This window comes from Oncorhynchus masou, chromosome 24 (assembly GCF_036934945.1).
Source record: "Oncorhynchus masou masou isolate Uvic2021 chromosome 24, UVic_Omas_1.1, whole genome shotgun sequence".
Taxonomy (NCBI): Eukaryota; Metazoa; Chordata; class Actinopteri; order Salmoniformes; family Salmonidae; genus Oncorhynchus; species Oncorhynchus masou.
This window is the reverse complement of record NC_088235.1, coordinates 67,128,071-67,144,894: the sequence shown is the minus strand read 5'-3', so window position 1 is coordinate 67,144,894 and position 16,824 is coordinate 67,128,071. Positions and strand designations below refer to the sequence as shown.

The window sequence follows — 16,824 nt, the reverse complement described above, 5'->3', positions numbered from 1 at the left end:
CTAAAACGTATCTTTTTAAAGTGTGATTGTAAACCTAACCTTAAATTAAGTCCAAAAATAAAAACACGTGTCATGAAGTTTGACTTTGTGGATGTGGTAGCCGTTGTATTGTCAGTGATTATTTTAAAGCCGTTTCCCCTGTCTAGATTCATTTTGATATTCTCATCTTTACTCAAGGAGGTCTCGGCGTAATCATTCATGGTGTCTGGCGAACCGAGTGCAAAGAAACTGACCGTTCGAGGAGAAAAAGGATAACGCATCAGAAAATAAAAAAGACTTCAGAGAAAGCTCCAAAGAAGAAAGCTCCAAAGAAGAAAGCTCCAAAGAAGAAAGCTCCAAAGAAGAAAGCTCCAAAGAAGAAAGCTCCAAAGAGGAAAACTCCAAAGAGGAAAACTCCAGAGAGAACCTCGACCAAACCCAGGTAGCTAATAGCTATAGTAGCTCGTTGAATGCAGCTCTGCTGGGCATGGCTACTGACTGAACTGTCTGCAACATCTGGGGGGTGTTTTGATTTTGTACACCAGCTTCAAACTGAAAATAAAAAGTTTTTGGTTATTGAAATATATTTTAGTGGTTTAGATGGTACAATGATTCTGTACACTATACATTGCTTGTTTTGAAAAGACAATATAAGGGAAATGATCAAACGGTCAAATATGGTGATGTGATGATCTGAGTATAGAGATGTAAAAGGCTGCTAAACCAGATGGGAGTCTGGCTGATAAGCAACGTCAAAGGCAGTCGCAAGGAGGTTGGGTGTGGTCAATCACTGTTCCTAAATGTCTGGCTTCAATTTACTTTTCCAAATAGTCCGGCTTCAAAAGTTTTCGCTAGCATGCAGCTACTGTATATTTTTGTTTGCGGAAACCTCGAAGCGAGGGGCTAGTCGGTGAACTCTGAATGTATCTAACTTATTCAGTTCGGAAATGTGTGCACACTGCTACACACGGAAATCATTATGAATGATTAAGCCTTTGTGTTTTTTTATTACATAAATTCTTCAAAATTCACAAAAGGTGATGTTAGAACAAAACGTATAGCTAAAATCTCTTAAGTCTGTGTTTGTTTACCACAGACCTTATTTTCTGCATTTATCGAAAACCCCTACAAAAAAGACATTTTCCCATATGTTTTGTTAAATGAACCACAAGAAGGCCAGCATCCCAACTGTTGACTTTGAGACTGGTGTTTTGTGGATACTATTTAATGAAGCTGCCAGTTGAGGACTTGTGAGGCGTCTGTTTCTCACTCAAACTAGACACTCCAATGTACTTTTCCTCTTGCTTAGTTGTGCACTGGGGCCTCCCATTCCTCTTTATATTCTGGTTAGGGCCAGTTTGCGTTGCTCTGTGAAGGGAGTAGTACACAGCTTTGTATGAGATCTTCAGTTTCTTGGCAATTTCTTGCATGGACTTTTTATTTTTTTCTCTGTAATTTAGGCCAATAGGGTGGACATTTGAGGGGGACATACAGACTAATAACATTAAACATTTATACAACTTTGAGTGTTTCAATTTATTTAGCTTTGCACCATAGTTTTTTCCACCAAAGAAATTGTCACTTCCTGAGTGTGGTATCATTGTAGGAAGTGGGTTGTTTTCTTAAATGGAGAATTACAACAAACTAGCAAGATGGAAAGTGATATCAGGGACACACAGAAAATCTTAAATGAATAATCAATACAAAAATTGTGAAAACATTTTATTGATGAGAGGGAATTTAACTAGGACTACAAAATGCTTTGAATATTTTATTACTTTTATGGCTTCTATTTCTTGTGGAAGTTTATGATTAACACCTGGGGACAGAAAAGGCACCACTTAGTAGGAATGACCCAGCTAGTGCAGCCCATATGTCTTTATGTAGCTATGCGTGCTCTGAAGTTCCCTGCAATCAGTGGTTTAGGGTAAGAGGTTAGGGGTCAGAGACTCTGTACTGTCACCTGAGTCTCCTTGGTCTGTCTGACTCAAAATCCTTGAAGCACCGATGAAAATAGTAACCGAAAGGTTGCAAGTTCAAATCCCCAAGCTGACAAGGTACAAAATCTGTCGTTCTGCCCCTGAACAGGCAGTTAATCCACTGTTCCTAGGCAGTCATTGAAAATAAGAATTTGTTCTTAACTGACTTGCCTAGTAAAATAAAGGTAAAAAAAAATAAAATAATGTTTTAGTCTGAGTGGCTGTCTGTCCTCAGCACAAGTTCAATGTCACTGTAGTGTCACAAAAGGAAAGCTACTCACTCCGCAATTAAAAAATATATATTTGACCTTTATTTAACTAGGCAAGTCGGTTATGAACAAATTCTTATTTTCAATGGCGGCCTAGGAACAGTGCCTGTTCAGGGGCAGAACGACAGATAATGGACTAAAGGAGCCTTACGTTACAAGGACCTTACATGTTCTGTTTCGAGGTGAAGTGACTCTGGCAGCCAAAATGGCCAAATATACTTAATCTAAATGTGAATCGATTCTCAATTACGGTGTGGTTCTAGAAACAAAACCCTCTACTTTCATTTCACATCCAAATAATTTCACAAATGCAAAATACAATGTTTTAACCGGTTTAAAACAGTTGGAGCTGAGGAACGCTCAACTCTGTTCGTTTATATCAAGATGAAGTTGAGTTTTGATAAGCTTACCTCTACTAACGTTTGTCCTGTACATATGTTTTAATAACTTTTATCAAATACAACCAGACTTTTTCCTCATCTGTAGTCAGTATGCATTTTGGAAACATACTTACATTTACATTTAAGTCATTTAGCAGACGCTCTTATCCAGAGCGACTTAATGGTTTACTTCATATTATGAAGCATGTCTTACCTTAATTGAAAATTTGACCATAGAAAGGTGGAGGCAATTATTTTATAGACTTCATAGGCAGTGCGTGAATTTCAGGTTTGGGGAAGCATACAAAATATCTACTTCTATGATCCATTTCTACTGATCTGCATGTCACTTAGGATTTTCATATGTGCATTTTCGTGGAACAGTTTGATTTAAATAATAGCATTTTAGTTTCTCAATCATTGTCATGTGTTTAATCATAATGATAAAAGTTAATTCAACTAATGCAGAGCACCAGCCTCAGCCGTATAGACACGCTGATACACCGGGATCATTGGCGGCTAAATAGCCTAAATGAGCACTTGGTCTATAACTCCATTGTCAACTAAGTAAAAATAGTCTACATAAAGCTGACAAAAACGGTAGATAATACTAATGAAAATACTGTTTTTATTAATCACATCTATGCCTGTCATCCTCCCTTTTCTATCTGTCTTGACTTGAGCTATCGCTAGTGAAGTGCAACATGAACTGAATCTGACCTGAAGTAATTGTTTACAGACAGATTATTTCACTTATACGTCACTGTATCACAATTCCAGTGGGTCAGAAGTTTACATACACAAAGTTGACTTTTCCTTTAAACTTGGAAAATTCCATAAAATGTCATGGCTTTAGAGGCTTCTGATAGGCTAATTAACACAATTTGAGTCAAATGGGGGGTACCTGTGGTTGTATTTCAAGGCCTACCTTCAAACTCAGTGCCTCTTTCCTTGACATCATTGGAAAATCAGCCAAGACATGGCCTCAAACCATTTTCTCTACGTCACCCACGCACTTTCAACATTAAGATAATTAAAGCATTTTTATATTTTTTTCTAATGCTTCTATGCCTTTAGTTTTCTATGTAGACCAATTCATTTGCGAAAAATTCTGAAAAGCTATCCAAGGATTGTGTTTTTAGTGAGTGATATTGGTTCTTGTTAGAATAGGATTCACTTTCGTCCATATTGTTAGTGTTCTTAACTATGACGTTGTTAACAGAGGTCGACCGATTATGATTTTTCAATACCGATACCGATTATTGGAGGACAAAAAAAGCCGATACCGATTAATCGTCCGATTTTTAAAATGTATTTGTAATAATGACAATTACAACAATACTGAATGAACACTTATTTTTAACTTAATATAATAGATGGAATCAATTAAATCAGTTTAGCCTCAAATAAATAATGAAACATGTTCAATTTGGTTTTAAATAATGGAAAAACAAAGTGTTGGAGAAGAAAGTAAAAGTGCAATATGTGCCATGTAAGAAAGTTAATGTTTAAGTTCCTTGCTCAGAACAGAATATGAAAGCTGGTGGTTCCTTTTAACATGAGTCTTCAATATTCCCAGTTAAGAAGTTTTAGGTTGTAGTTATTATAGGACTATTTCTCTCTATACCATTTGTATTTCATTTACCTTTGACTATTGGATGTTCTTATAGGCACTTTAGTATAGCCAGTGTAACAGTATAGCTTCCGTCCCTCTCCTCGCTCCTACCTGGGCTCGAACCAGGAACACAAAGACACCAGCCACCCTCGAAGCTGCGTTACCCATGCAGAGCAAGGGGAACAACTACTCCAAGTCTCAGTGAGTAACGTTTGAAACGCTATTAGCGCACACCCCGCTAACTAGCCAGCCATTTCACATCACATCGTTACATCAGCCTAATCTCGGGAGTTGATAGGCTTGAAGTCATAAACAGCAGAGCTGCTGGCAAAATGCACGAAAGTGCTCTATCAAATCACAGACTTAATTATATGTTGGAGGAAATTATAGTTGAAATGATTAATTATGTATACATTTTTATTAGAACCATTAAGTTTTAATACTATTATGTTATGGTATGAAATGTATGGGTTTTTGGTTAAACTAGGACTGAAATTGTAGGTAAAACGAATGAATTGTCTGTACCTTGCGGGTTTAAGGGAGAAGGAGGGTATATCTTTTTATACAGATTGGAATGTTTGTCTCCTACTCCCCTCATAAAGCAATCTCCAGACCTGAAGACACTGCGCTATTGTGTGGATCGGAGAGAGTGTCATTTGATGACGTCATTTTTATCTTCTCTTTAAAATGTAATGTTCTTTGTATTTTGGGTCAGTACTCATCAAGAATAAATGCTGAACTTGTTTTTAAGACTGGTCTCTCGCTATTTCATGCAAAATGATAAACTTACAACTTATTATGAACTAGAGTGTGAATTTGGTTTTGGCTACAAAACAGGAATTTAGAATTCCTCTAACATAATAACACACAGAAATGCGCCTTAGTTTCTGGATTCAACCATATTAATGAACTATCATCTCAAAAACAAAACATTTATTCTTTCAGTGAAATACGGAACCGTTCCATATTTTATCTAACGGGTGGCATCCATCAGTCTAAATATTGTACAATTCTGGCAAATTAGCTCGCAATGAGCCAGGCGGCCCAAACTGTTGCATATACCCTCACTCTGCGTGCAATGAACGCAAGAGAAGTGACACAATTTCACCTGGTTAATATTGCCTGCTAACCTGGATTTCTTTTCGCTAAATATGCAGGTTTAAAAATCTATACTTCTGTGTATTGATTTTAAGAAAGGCATTGGTGTTTATGGTTAGGTACACGTTGGAGCAAGGACAGCCCTTTTTCGCGAATGTGCACTGCATCGATTATATGCAACGCAGGACATGCTAGATAAACTAGTAATATCATCAACCATGTGTAGTAATAACTAGTGATTATGATTGATTAAGTTTAATACTAGCTAGCAACTTACCTTGGCTTCTTACTGCATTCGCGTAACAGGCAGGCTCCTCGTGAGGCAGGTGGTTAGAGCTTTGGACTAGTTAACCGTAAGTTTGCAAGATTGAATCCCTGAGCTGACAAGGTAAAAATATGTCGTTCTGCCCCTGAACAAGGCAGTTAACTCACTGTTCCTAGGCCGTCATTGAAAATAAGAATGTGTTCTTAAATGACTTGCCTAGTTAAATAAAGATTCAATAAAGGTGTAAAAAAACTGGCCATATCGGGGTCCAAAATTACAGATTTCCGATTGGCCGATTTCAAGTTTTCATAACATTCAGATTAATCGGTCGACCTCTAGTTGTTAATATTCTTAGCTTTATCCTTTGAAAATAGACAAGTGAAGAGATTCTGGGGATGGGCATGCGCATCTTCATTATGTAGCCATTGTTCCTCTTTAGTGCATTTAACCATATGTCACAAGTAAAAGCCTTGGTTAGCGAGTTAATACAATTAAGTCTGGATGGTTAAAACCACCCTCCGACTTAGGAAGATATAAAACTTTATTACCGTATCATTGAAAATACAAAAATAAACACAACAATGTTAAAAATTGAGTTATGGTTCATATAAGGAAATCAGTCAATTAAAACATTAGTGGTTCTTCCTTTTAAAAGGAAGGAAATCAGTCAATTAAAACATTAGTGGTTCTTCCTTTTAAAAGGAAGGAAATCAGTCAATTAAACATTAGTGGTTCTTCCTTTTAAAAGGAAGGAAATCAGTCAATTAAAACATTAGTGGTTCTTCCTTTTAAAAGGAAGGAAATCAGTCAATTAAAACATTAGTGGTTCTTCCTTTTAAAAGGAAGTTTATGAGTTTATGTCGCAACCATTAGTGTGGAGTAATGACAGAATGCTACCACTAACTCAAGGGGGAGTTAGAACGCTGATCTATCGGTTGTCTAAACTGTAGCAATTAATGAAGGAATTTTCAGTCTGAGAGTCTGTTCTCTGGCACTAGTCATGCGCCAGGCAACAAAAAAAAATCTGTCGGTGGTTCTGGAGAGAACTAAATGCAATGGGGGAATTTCACTTGACATATGGACTGACGGTTTTTGAAAAATAGGCACAGTGGGCTTTTGGTTTCTCTCCCACTAAAAACAGAAGTTAATAATTCTAAATAACAAACTGGCTTTATTTACAAATCAATAAGAATGTCTCACCCCATGTTCAAGAATGGCCTTCCCAAAATAGTTGATAAAAATGTTTCAGTATACCGATGGTTTATGAATTGAAACACATTTTCCCATAACCTGCTGCAGGCCTAAAACCTATGGGTTTAACCTTCTGAATTAGTGATTATATTGAAGATAGAAGCCGCCTCTTAATGAGTTCACGAGAGCTGATCTATTATCCAACTATTATTAACCCTGCATTTAATTATATTAAAGCCCCTTAGATTCTCACAGACCAGATTTGCCCTAACGAAAAATGCTTTGAATGTTTTTACCATGTTAATCTGCTTGTGTGTGTTCAATTATTTGTGACATTGTGGTTGCAATGAAGAATGTAACAAGCTTCTTTAAAAAAAATCGAATTCAATAATATATTTGTACCACTTTAGATGCTATGTTTTTATTTACAGTGGTGATAGACAGCTGGAGGCATTTTGATTTTTTTTCTTTTCACAAGTGGACTGTATCAGGTGTAACCCATCATGCAAACAATGTTTCCATGATGGGCTATGAGCAGGACAATAGACTCTTCATATATCAATTTATTTACAAAATGGTAGTTTAATAGCCCAGCTACTGTAGATGTGAAAATCCCCCTAACAATTCCAGTGGGTCAGAAGTTTACATACACTACGTTGACTGTGCCTTTAAACAGCTTGGAAAATTCTAGAAAATTATGTCATGGCTTTAGAAGCTTCTGATGGCTAATTGACAATGAGTTAATTGGAGGTGTACCTGTGGATGTATTTCAAGGCCTACCTTCAAACTCAGTGCCTCTTTGCTTGACCTCATGGGAAAACCGCCATAAAAAAGCCAGACTACGGTTTGCAACTGCTCATGGGGACAAAGATCGTACTTTTTGCAGAAATGTCTGATGAAACAAATGTTTGGCCATAATGACATTGTTATGTTTGGAGAAAAAAGGGGGAGGCTTGCAAGTCAAGAACACCATCCCAACGGTGAAGCACGGGGGTGGCAGCATCATGTTGTGGGGGTGCTTTGCTGCAGGAGGGACTGGTGCTCTTCACAAAATCGATGGCTTCATGAGGTAGGACAATGACGTGGATATATTGAAACAACATCAAGACATCAGTCAGGAAGTTAATTAAAACTTGGTAGGTCTTAAATCAAATGAGTCTTCTAAATGGACAATGACCCCAAGCATACTTCCGAAGTTGTGGCAAAATGGCTTAAGGACAACAAAGTTAAGGTATTGGCATGGCCATCACAAAGCCCTGACCTCAATCCTATAGAACATTTGTGCGTAGAACTGAAAAAGCGTGTGCAAGCAAGGAGGCCTACAAACCTGACTCAGTTACACCAGCTCTGTCAGGAGGAATGGGCTAAAATTCACCCAACTTAATGTGGGAAGCTTGTGAAAGGCTACCTGAAACGTTTGACCCAAGTTAACCTCTCTGGGGTAGGCGGGACGCTTTCGTCCCACATGGCCATTAGCCAGGGAAAATGCGGAGCGCCAAATTCAAATACATTTCTTAAAAAATCTAACTTTCATTGAATTACACATGCAAGATAGCAAATTAAAGCTACACTCGTTGTGAATCCAGCCGGAGATTTGTCTTCCAACAAGACAATGATCCAAAACATAAAGCAAAATCTACAATGGAATGGTTCAAAAATAAACATATCCAGGTGTTAGAATGGCCAAGTCAAAGTCCAGACCTGAATCCAATCGAGAATCTGTGGAAAGAACTGAAAACTGCTGTTCACAAATGCTCTCCATCCAACCTCACTGAGCTCGAGCTGTTTTGCAAGAAGGAATGGGAAAAAAATTTCAGTCTCTCGATGTGCAAAACTGATAGAGACATACCCATTACATTACATTTACATTTAAGTCATTTAGCAGACGCTCTTATCCAGAGCGACTTACAAATTGGTGAATTCACCTTCTGACATCCAGTGGAACAGCCACTTTACAATAGTGCATCTAAATCATTAAGGGGGGGTGAGAAGGATTACTTATCCTATCCTAGGTATTCCTTGAAGAGGTGGGGTTTCAGGTGTCTCCGGAAGGTGGTGATTGACTCCGCTGTCCTGGCGTCGTGAGGGAGTTTGTTCCACCATTGGGGGGCCAGAGCAGCGAACAGTTTTGACTGGGCTGAGCGGGAACTGTACTTCCTCAATGGTAGGGAGGCGAGCAGGCCAGAGGTGGATGAACGCAGTGCCCTTGCTTGGGTGTAGGGCCTGATCAGAGCCTGGAGGTACTGCGGTGCCGTTCCCCTCACAGCTCCGTAGGCAAGCACCATGGTCTTGTAGCGGATGCGAGCTTCAACTGGAAGCCAGTGGAGAGAGCGGAGGAGCGGGGTGACGTGAGAGAACTTGGGAAGGTTGAACACCAGACGGGCTGCGGCGTTCTGGATGAGTTGTAGGGGTTTAATGGCACAGGCAGGGAGCCCAGCCAACAGCGAGTTGCAGTAATCCAGACGGGAGATGACAAGTGCCTGGATTAGGACCTGCGCCGCTTCCTGTGTGAGGCAGGGACGTACTCTGCGGATGTTGTAGAGCATGAACCTACAGGAACGGGCCACCGCCATGATGTTGGTTGAGAACGACAGGGTGTTGTCCAGGATCACGCCAAGGTTCTTAGCGCTCTGGGAGGAGGACACAATGGAGTTGTCAACCGTGATGGCGAGATCATGGAACGGGCAGTCCTTCCCCGGGAGGAAGAGCAGCTCCGTCTTGCCGAGGTTCAGCTTGAGGTGGTGATCCGTCATCCACACTGATATGTCTGCCAGACATGCAGAGATGCGATTCGCCACCTGGTCATCAGAAGGGGGAAAGGAGAAGATTAATTGTGTGTCGTCTGCATAGCAATGATAGGAGAGACCATGTGAGGTTATGACAGAGCCAAGTGACTTGGTGTATAGCGAGAATAGGAGAGGGCCTAGAACAGAGCCCTGGGGGACACCAGTGGTGAGAGCGCGTGGCGAGGAGACAGATTCTCGCCACGCCACCTGGTAGGAGCGACCTGTCAGGTAGGACGCAATCCAAGCGTGGGCCGCGCCGGAGATGCCCAACTCGGAGAGGGTGGAGAGGAGGATCTGATGGTTCACAGTATCGAAGGCAGCCGATAGGTCTAGAAGGATGAGAGCAGAGGAGAGAGAGTTAGCTTTAGCAGTGCGGAGCGCCTCCGTGATACAGAGAAGAGCAGTCTCAGTTGAATGACTAGTCTTGAAACCTGACTGATTTGGATCAAGAAGGTCATTCTGAGAGAGATAGCGGGAGAGCTGGCCAAGGACGGCACGTTCAAGAGTTTTGGAGAGAAAAGAGAGAAGGGATACTGGTCTGTAGTTGTTGACATCGGAGGGATCGAGTGTAGGTTTTTTCAGAAGGGGTGCAACTCTCGATCTCTTGAAGACGAAAGGGACGTAGCCAGCGGTCAGGGATGAGTTGATGAGCGAGGTGAGGTAAGGGAGAAGGTCTCCGGAAATGGTCTGGAGAAGAGAGGAGGGGATAGGGTCAAGCGGGCAGGTTGTTGGGCGGCCGGCCGTCACAAGAAGCGAGATTTCATCTGGAGAGAGAGGGGAGAAAGAGGTCAGAGCACAGGGTAGGGCAGTGTGAGCAGAACCAGCGGTGTCGTTTGACTTAGCAAACGAGGATCGGATGTCGTCGACCTTCTTTTCAAAATGGTTGACGAAGTCATCTGCAGAGAGGGAGGAGGGGGGGGGGGGAGGAGGATTCAGGAGGGAGGAGAAGGTGGCAAAGAGCTTCCTAGGGTTAGAGGCAGATGCTTGGAATTTAGAGTGGAAGAAAGTGGCTTTAGCAGCAGAGACAGAGGAGGAAAATGTAGAGAGGAGGGAGTGAAAGGATGCCAGGTCCGCAGGGAGGCGAGTTTTCCTCCATTTCCGCTCGGCTGCCCGGAGCTCTGTTCTGTGAGCTCGCAATGAGTCATCGAGCCACGGAGCGGGAGGGGAGGACCGAGCCGGCCTGGAGGATAGGGGACATAGAGAGTCAAAGGATGGAGAAAGGGAAGAGAGGAGGGTTGAGGAGGCAGAATCAGGAGATAGGTTGGAGAAGGTATGAGCAGAGGGAAGAGATGATAGGATGGAAGAGGAGAGAGTAGCGGGGGAGAGAGAGCGAAGGTTGGGACGGCGCGATACCATCCGAGTAGGGGCAGTGTGGGAAGTGTTGGATGAGAGCGAGAGGGAAAAGGATACAAGGTAGTGGTCGGAGACTTGGAGGGGAGTTGCAATGAGGTTAGTGGAAGAACAGCATCTAGTAAAGATGAGGTCGAGCGTATTGCCTGCCTTGTGAGTAGGGGGGGAGGGTGAGGTCAAAAGAGGAGAGGAGTGGAAAGGAGGCAGAGAGGAATGAGTCAAAGGTAGACGTGGGGAGGTTAAAGTCGCCCAGGACTGTGAGAGGTGAGCCGTCCTCAGGAAAGGAGCTTATCAAGGCATCAAGCTCATTGATGAACTCTCCGAGGGAACCTGGAGGGCGATAAATGATAAGGATGTTAAGCTTGAAAGGGCTGGTAACTGTGACAGCATGGAATTCAAAGGAGGCGATAGACAGATGGGTAAGGGGAGAGAGAGAGAATGACCACTTGGGAGAGATGAGGATCCCGGTGCCACCACCCCGCTGACCAGAAGCTCTCGGGGTGTGCGAGAACACGTGGGCGGACAAAGAGAGAGCAGTCAGTAGGAGTAGCAGTGTTAACTGTGGTGATCCATGTTTCCGTCAGTGCCAAGAAGTCGAGGGACTGGAGGGAGGCATAGGCTGAGATGAACTCTGCCTTGTTGGCCGCAGATCGGCAGTTCCAGAGGCTACCGGAGACCTGGAACTCCACGTGGGTCGTGCGCGCTGGGACCACCAGATTAGGGTGGTCCATACCCCAAGCGACTTACAGCTGTAATCGCAGCAAAAGGTGGCGCTACAAAGTATGAACTTAAAGGGGCTGAATAATTTTGCACTCCCAATTTTTCAGTTTTTGATTTGTTAAAAAAGTTTAAAATATCCAATAAATGTCGTTCCACTTCATGATTGTGTCCCACTTGTTGTTGATTCTTCACAAAAAAATACAGTTTTATATCTTTTATGTTTGAAGCCTGAAATGTGGCATAAGGTCGCAAAGTTCAAGGGGGCCGAATACTTTCGCAAGGCACTGTATATCCAAATTGTCCATTTATTTTTGCACGTTTTATCCAGAAAAACACTGCTTCCAACTTACGCAACGTCGCTACGAAATATCTGAAAAGTTACCTGTATACTTTGCCAAAACATTTCAAACTGCTTTTGTAATACAACTAGGTATTTCTAAATGTAGGTATTAGATCAAATTGAAGACTGGATGATCTGTGTTCAATACAGGAGCAAAACAAACTGACGCTACCACACTCTACCAAGAGAGGACCCATCTATATTCTTCGCAGCTGTCTATTTGCCACCATAAACCGATGCTGGCACTAAGACCACACTCAATGAGCTGTATACGGCCATAAGCAAACAGGAAAACGCTCATTCAGAGGCGGCACTCCTAGTGGCCGGGGACTTTAATGCAGGGAAACTTAAATCAGTCCTACCTCATTTCTACGAGCATGTTAAATGTGCAATCAGAGGGAAAAAACTCTGGACCACCTCCATTCCACACAGAGACCATAATTACATCCTCCTGATTCCTGCTTACAAGATAAAATTAAAGCAGGAAGCACCAGTGACTCGGTTAATAAAAAAAAGTGGTCAGATGAAGCCGATGCTAAGCTACAGGACTGTTTTGCTAGCAAAGACTGGAATATGTTTCAGGATTCTTCCAATGGCATTGAGGAGTACACCACATCAGTCACTGGCTTCATCAATAAGTGCATAGATGGCGTCGTCCCCAGAGTGACCGTGCGTAATACCTCAACCAGAAGCCGTGGATTACAGGAAACATCCGCACTGAGCTTACAAGGAGTGGGACTCAAAAGGAGCTTAAAAGAAATCCTGCTATGCCCTCAAACAACCATCAAACAAGCAAAGCGTCAATACAGGACTAAGATCGAATCATTCTACACCAGCTCCGATGCTCATCGGATATGGCAGGGCTTGCAAACTATTAGACTACAAAGGGAAATACAGCTGGGAGCTGCCCAGTGACACGAGCTTACCAGACAAGCTAAATTACTTCTATGCTCGCGTCGAGGCAAGTAACACTGAAACATGCATGAGATCATTAACTGTTCATCACAGTCGTCCGGACGCTCTCCGTAGCCAATCTAAGTAAGCCCTTTAAACAGGTCAACATCCCAGGGCCAGAAGGATTACCAGGACGTGTACTGCAAGCATGCGCTGACCAACTGGCATTTGTCTTCACTGACATTTTCAACCTCTCCCTCCCTGTCTGTCTGTTATACCAACATGTTTCAAGCAGACCACCATAGTCCCTGTGCCCAAGAATACTAAGGTAACCTGCCTAAATGACTACTGACCCATAGCACTCACATCTGTAGCCATGAAGTGCATTGAAAGGCTGATTATGGCTCACATCAATACCATTATCCCAGAAACTCTAGACCCACTCCAATTTGCATACCGCCCCAACAGCCCCACAGATGATGCAATCTCAATTGCACTCCACACTGCCCTTTCACATCTGGACAAATGGAACACCTATGTGAGAATGCTATTCATTGACTACAGCTCAGCATTCAACACTGTAGTGCCCTCCAAGCTCATCACTAAGCTAAGGACCCTGGGACCAAACACCACCCTCTACAACTGGATCCCAGACTTCCTCACAGGCTGCCCCCAGGTGGTAAGGGTAGGTAACAACACATCCGCCACGCTGATCCTCAACAGGGGGCCCCTCAGGGGTGCGTGCTCAGTCCCCTCCTGTACTCCCTGTTCACTCATGACTGCACTCCAGGCACGACTCCAACACCATCATTACGTTTTTTCTGTTGCCACAACAGTGGTAGTGTCTGATCACCGACAACGACGAGACTGCCTATAGAGACGAGGTCAGAGACCTGACCATGTGGTGCCAGGACAACAACCTCAACGTGATCAAGACAAAGGAGATGATTGTGGATTACAGGAAAAGGAGGACCGAGCACGCTCCCATTCTCATCGACGGGGCTGTAGTGGAGCAGGTTGAGAGCCGAGTTCCTTGGCGTCCACATCACCAACAAACTAACATGGTCCAAGCACACCAAGACAGTGGAGGAGGGCATGACCAAATCAAATCAAAGCATATTCCCCCTCCAGGAGACTGAAAAGATTTGGCATGGGTCCTCAGATCCTCAAAAGGTTCAACAGCTGCACAATCGAGAGCATGGTTGCATCACTGCTTGCCATGGCAACTGCTCGGCCTCCAACCGCAAGAGACTACAGAGGGTAGTGCATTCTGCCAAGCTTCGTGCCATTGAGGACCTCTAAACCAAGTGGTGTCAGAGGAAGGCCCTAAAAATGGTCAAAGTCTCCAGCCACCCTAGTCATAGACTGTTCTCTCTGCTACCGCACGGCAAGCGGTACCCGAGCTCCAAGTCTAGGTTCAAGAGGCTTCTAAAGACTCTACAACTGTTACAAAATCAAGCTGTGTGTTAAACTCATCCCTGGAAGAAACACTCTGCTGCCCTCCTGATGATGCCTTTTTGTGAAACATGTCATGTGATGATGCATGAATGAATTTCGGACTTCCATTAAATATGCTCACACATCACAGTCCATATTCTCACCTATTAATGTTAGATAGGTAGAGCGTGAGACCGTTTGAGCCTAAGCCTATCCTAGGGCCGTGTGAATTAGAGGTCGACCGATTTATCGGAATGGCTGATTTAATTAGGGCTGATTTCAAGTTTTCATAACAATCGTAATCTGTGGGTTAACTGCCTTGTTCAGGGGCAGAACGACAGATTTTTACCTTGTCAGCTCGGGAATTCGTTTTTGCACCCTTCCGGTTAAAAGTCCAACGCCCTTCCGGTTACTAACCACCTGCCTTACATTGCACTCCACGAGGAGCCTGCGTGGCATGTTGCGCGAGGGCAGCAAGAAGCCAGCTAGCATTAAACTTATCTTATAAAAAAACAATCAATCTTAACATAATCACTAGTTAACTACAGATGGTTGATGATATTACTAGTTTATCTAGCATGTCCTGCGTTGCATATAGTCGATACGGTGCCTGTTAATTTCTCATCGAATCACAGCCTATTTCGCCAAACGGGTGATGATTTAACAAGCGCATTTGCGAAAAAAGCACTGTCGTTGCACCAATGTGTACCTAACCATAAACATCAATGCCTTTTCTTTAAAATCAATACACAAGTATATATTTTTACACCTGCATATTTAGTTAATATTGCCTGCTAAACATTAATTTCTTATAACTAGGAAAATTGTGTCACTTCTCTTGCGTTCCGTGCAAATAGAGCTGACAGTAGAGAGAATACCTCTTCTTGTAAGGGGTCTGTTCTTGACAGTGACTCGGAAGTTAAATGCATCACTTTCAATGTTCCATCGGATTCCAAGTGCTCTTTCAACAGGCAGCTTTTCTCTGTCCAGGTCCAGTTCTTTTATCTGCTTGGCTTTGTGTTCATCAGGGATAGAAGCCAGCACAGTGCGGCTGTTGCTGATCCACTTGGTCAATTTGAACCCACCCTGAGAGCACACATCCCTGAGGTTTTTTTGTGAGAGCTAAGGCTTGTTCTTCTGTGGCCACTGACTTGAGGCAGTCATCAACATTAGAAGTTGGACTTGACGGTTTGAATCACCTCTTCATTGTACCTCTCACAGTTGTCTTCTGCAGTCTTTCGCAGTGCAAAGTTTGCACAACTTGGAGAGGATATAGCGCCGAAAAGATGAACCGTCATTCTGTACTCCTCCAATCTTTTGTTAGTATCACCATCCAGCCACCATAGGAATCACAGGAAGTCTAAGTAATCTTCATGGACACATACTTGATGGAACATTCCTTCGATGTCTGCCATCATGGCAATGTGCTCTTGCCGAAATCTTAGCAAGACTCCTATAAGTGTGTTTGCCAGGTCAGGGCCTTGAAGGAGTTCACTGTTAAGAGATGTACCTTTATAGGATGATGAACAGTCAAACACTACTTGTATCGTTCCTTTGCGCTTATGGTGAACGCCATGGTGTGGTATACCATACCTTGCATTTCTCTCTGAGGAGCTGTTCTTGTGGTACCTTTTCGGCGTAACCTTTTGTTATCATCTCTTCCATGAAGCCTTTGTACTCTGCAGCGTACCCTTTGTCCTTCTTGAACTTCCTGATAATATTTAGAGCCTGCTGCTTTGCCATGTCACGATTGTTTGGCAGGACTACATATTTTTTGCGAAACGGCAACGGTAAGTAGTAGTGATCGTCTTTGAGGGTTATGGAGCTTGATACGGTCTCCATAAACCTACGATCTTCAGCTGACATCTCACTTTTCTCTTCATACTCTCTTTCAGGGAAGTCATGGTTGTACTGATTTACAAGAAGAACCCCAAATGAAATGAAATACATATATTCAAACACAAGCTAAGCCTTTTGTCATCTCAGATTTTCAAAATATGCTTTTCAACCAAAGCTACACAAATATTTGTGTAAGAGTATTGATAGCCTAGCATAGCATTAAGCTTAGCCATTCAGCAGGCAACATTTTCACAAAAACAAGAAAAGCATTCAAATAAAATCATTTACCTTTGAAGAACTTCGAATGTTTTCAATGACGAGACTCTGAGTTAGATAGCAAATGTTCATTTTTCCCAAAATGTTATTTGTGTAGTGAAATAGCTCCGTTTTGTTCATCACGTTTGGCTAAGAAAAAGACCGGAAAATGCAGTCACTTACAACGCCAAACTTTTTTCCAAATTAGCTCCATAATATCGACAGAAACATGGCAAACGTTGTTTAGAATCAATCCTCAAGGTGTGTTTCACATATCTATGTGAGAGAGGTAGGAGAGAGCGCGAGAGAGGTAGGAGAGAGCGCGAGAGAGGTAGGAGAGAGCGCGAGAGAGGTAGGAGAGAGCGCGAGAGAGGTAGGAGAGAGCGCGAGAGAGGTAGGAGAGAGCGCGAGAGAGGTAGAGGTAGGA

The 16,824-nt window shown here is 42.7% G+C and overlaps 1 long non-coding RNA gene across 1 annotated transcript in view; it reads left to right on the top strand.

Annotated features, from left to right (window-relative positions):
• The first annotated feature begins 1 nt into the window (after position 1).
• LOC135512520 (uncharacterized) overlaps positions 2-16,824 on the top strand; it is a 45,239-nt gene continuing 28,416 nt past the window's right edge. Inside the window, exon 1 of the long non-coding RNA XR_010451426.1 lies at positions 2-421. This is a non-coding gene — a long non-coding RNA (uncharacterized LOC135512520). The remainder of the gene's footprint in view (positions 422-16,824) is intronic.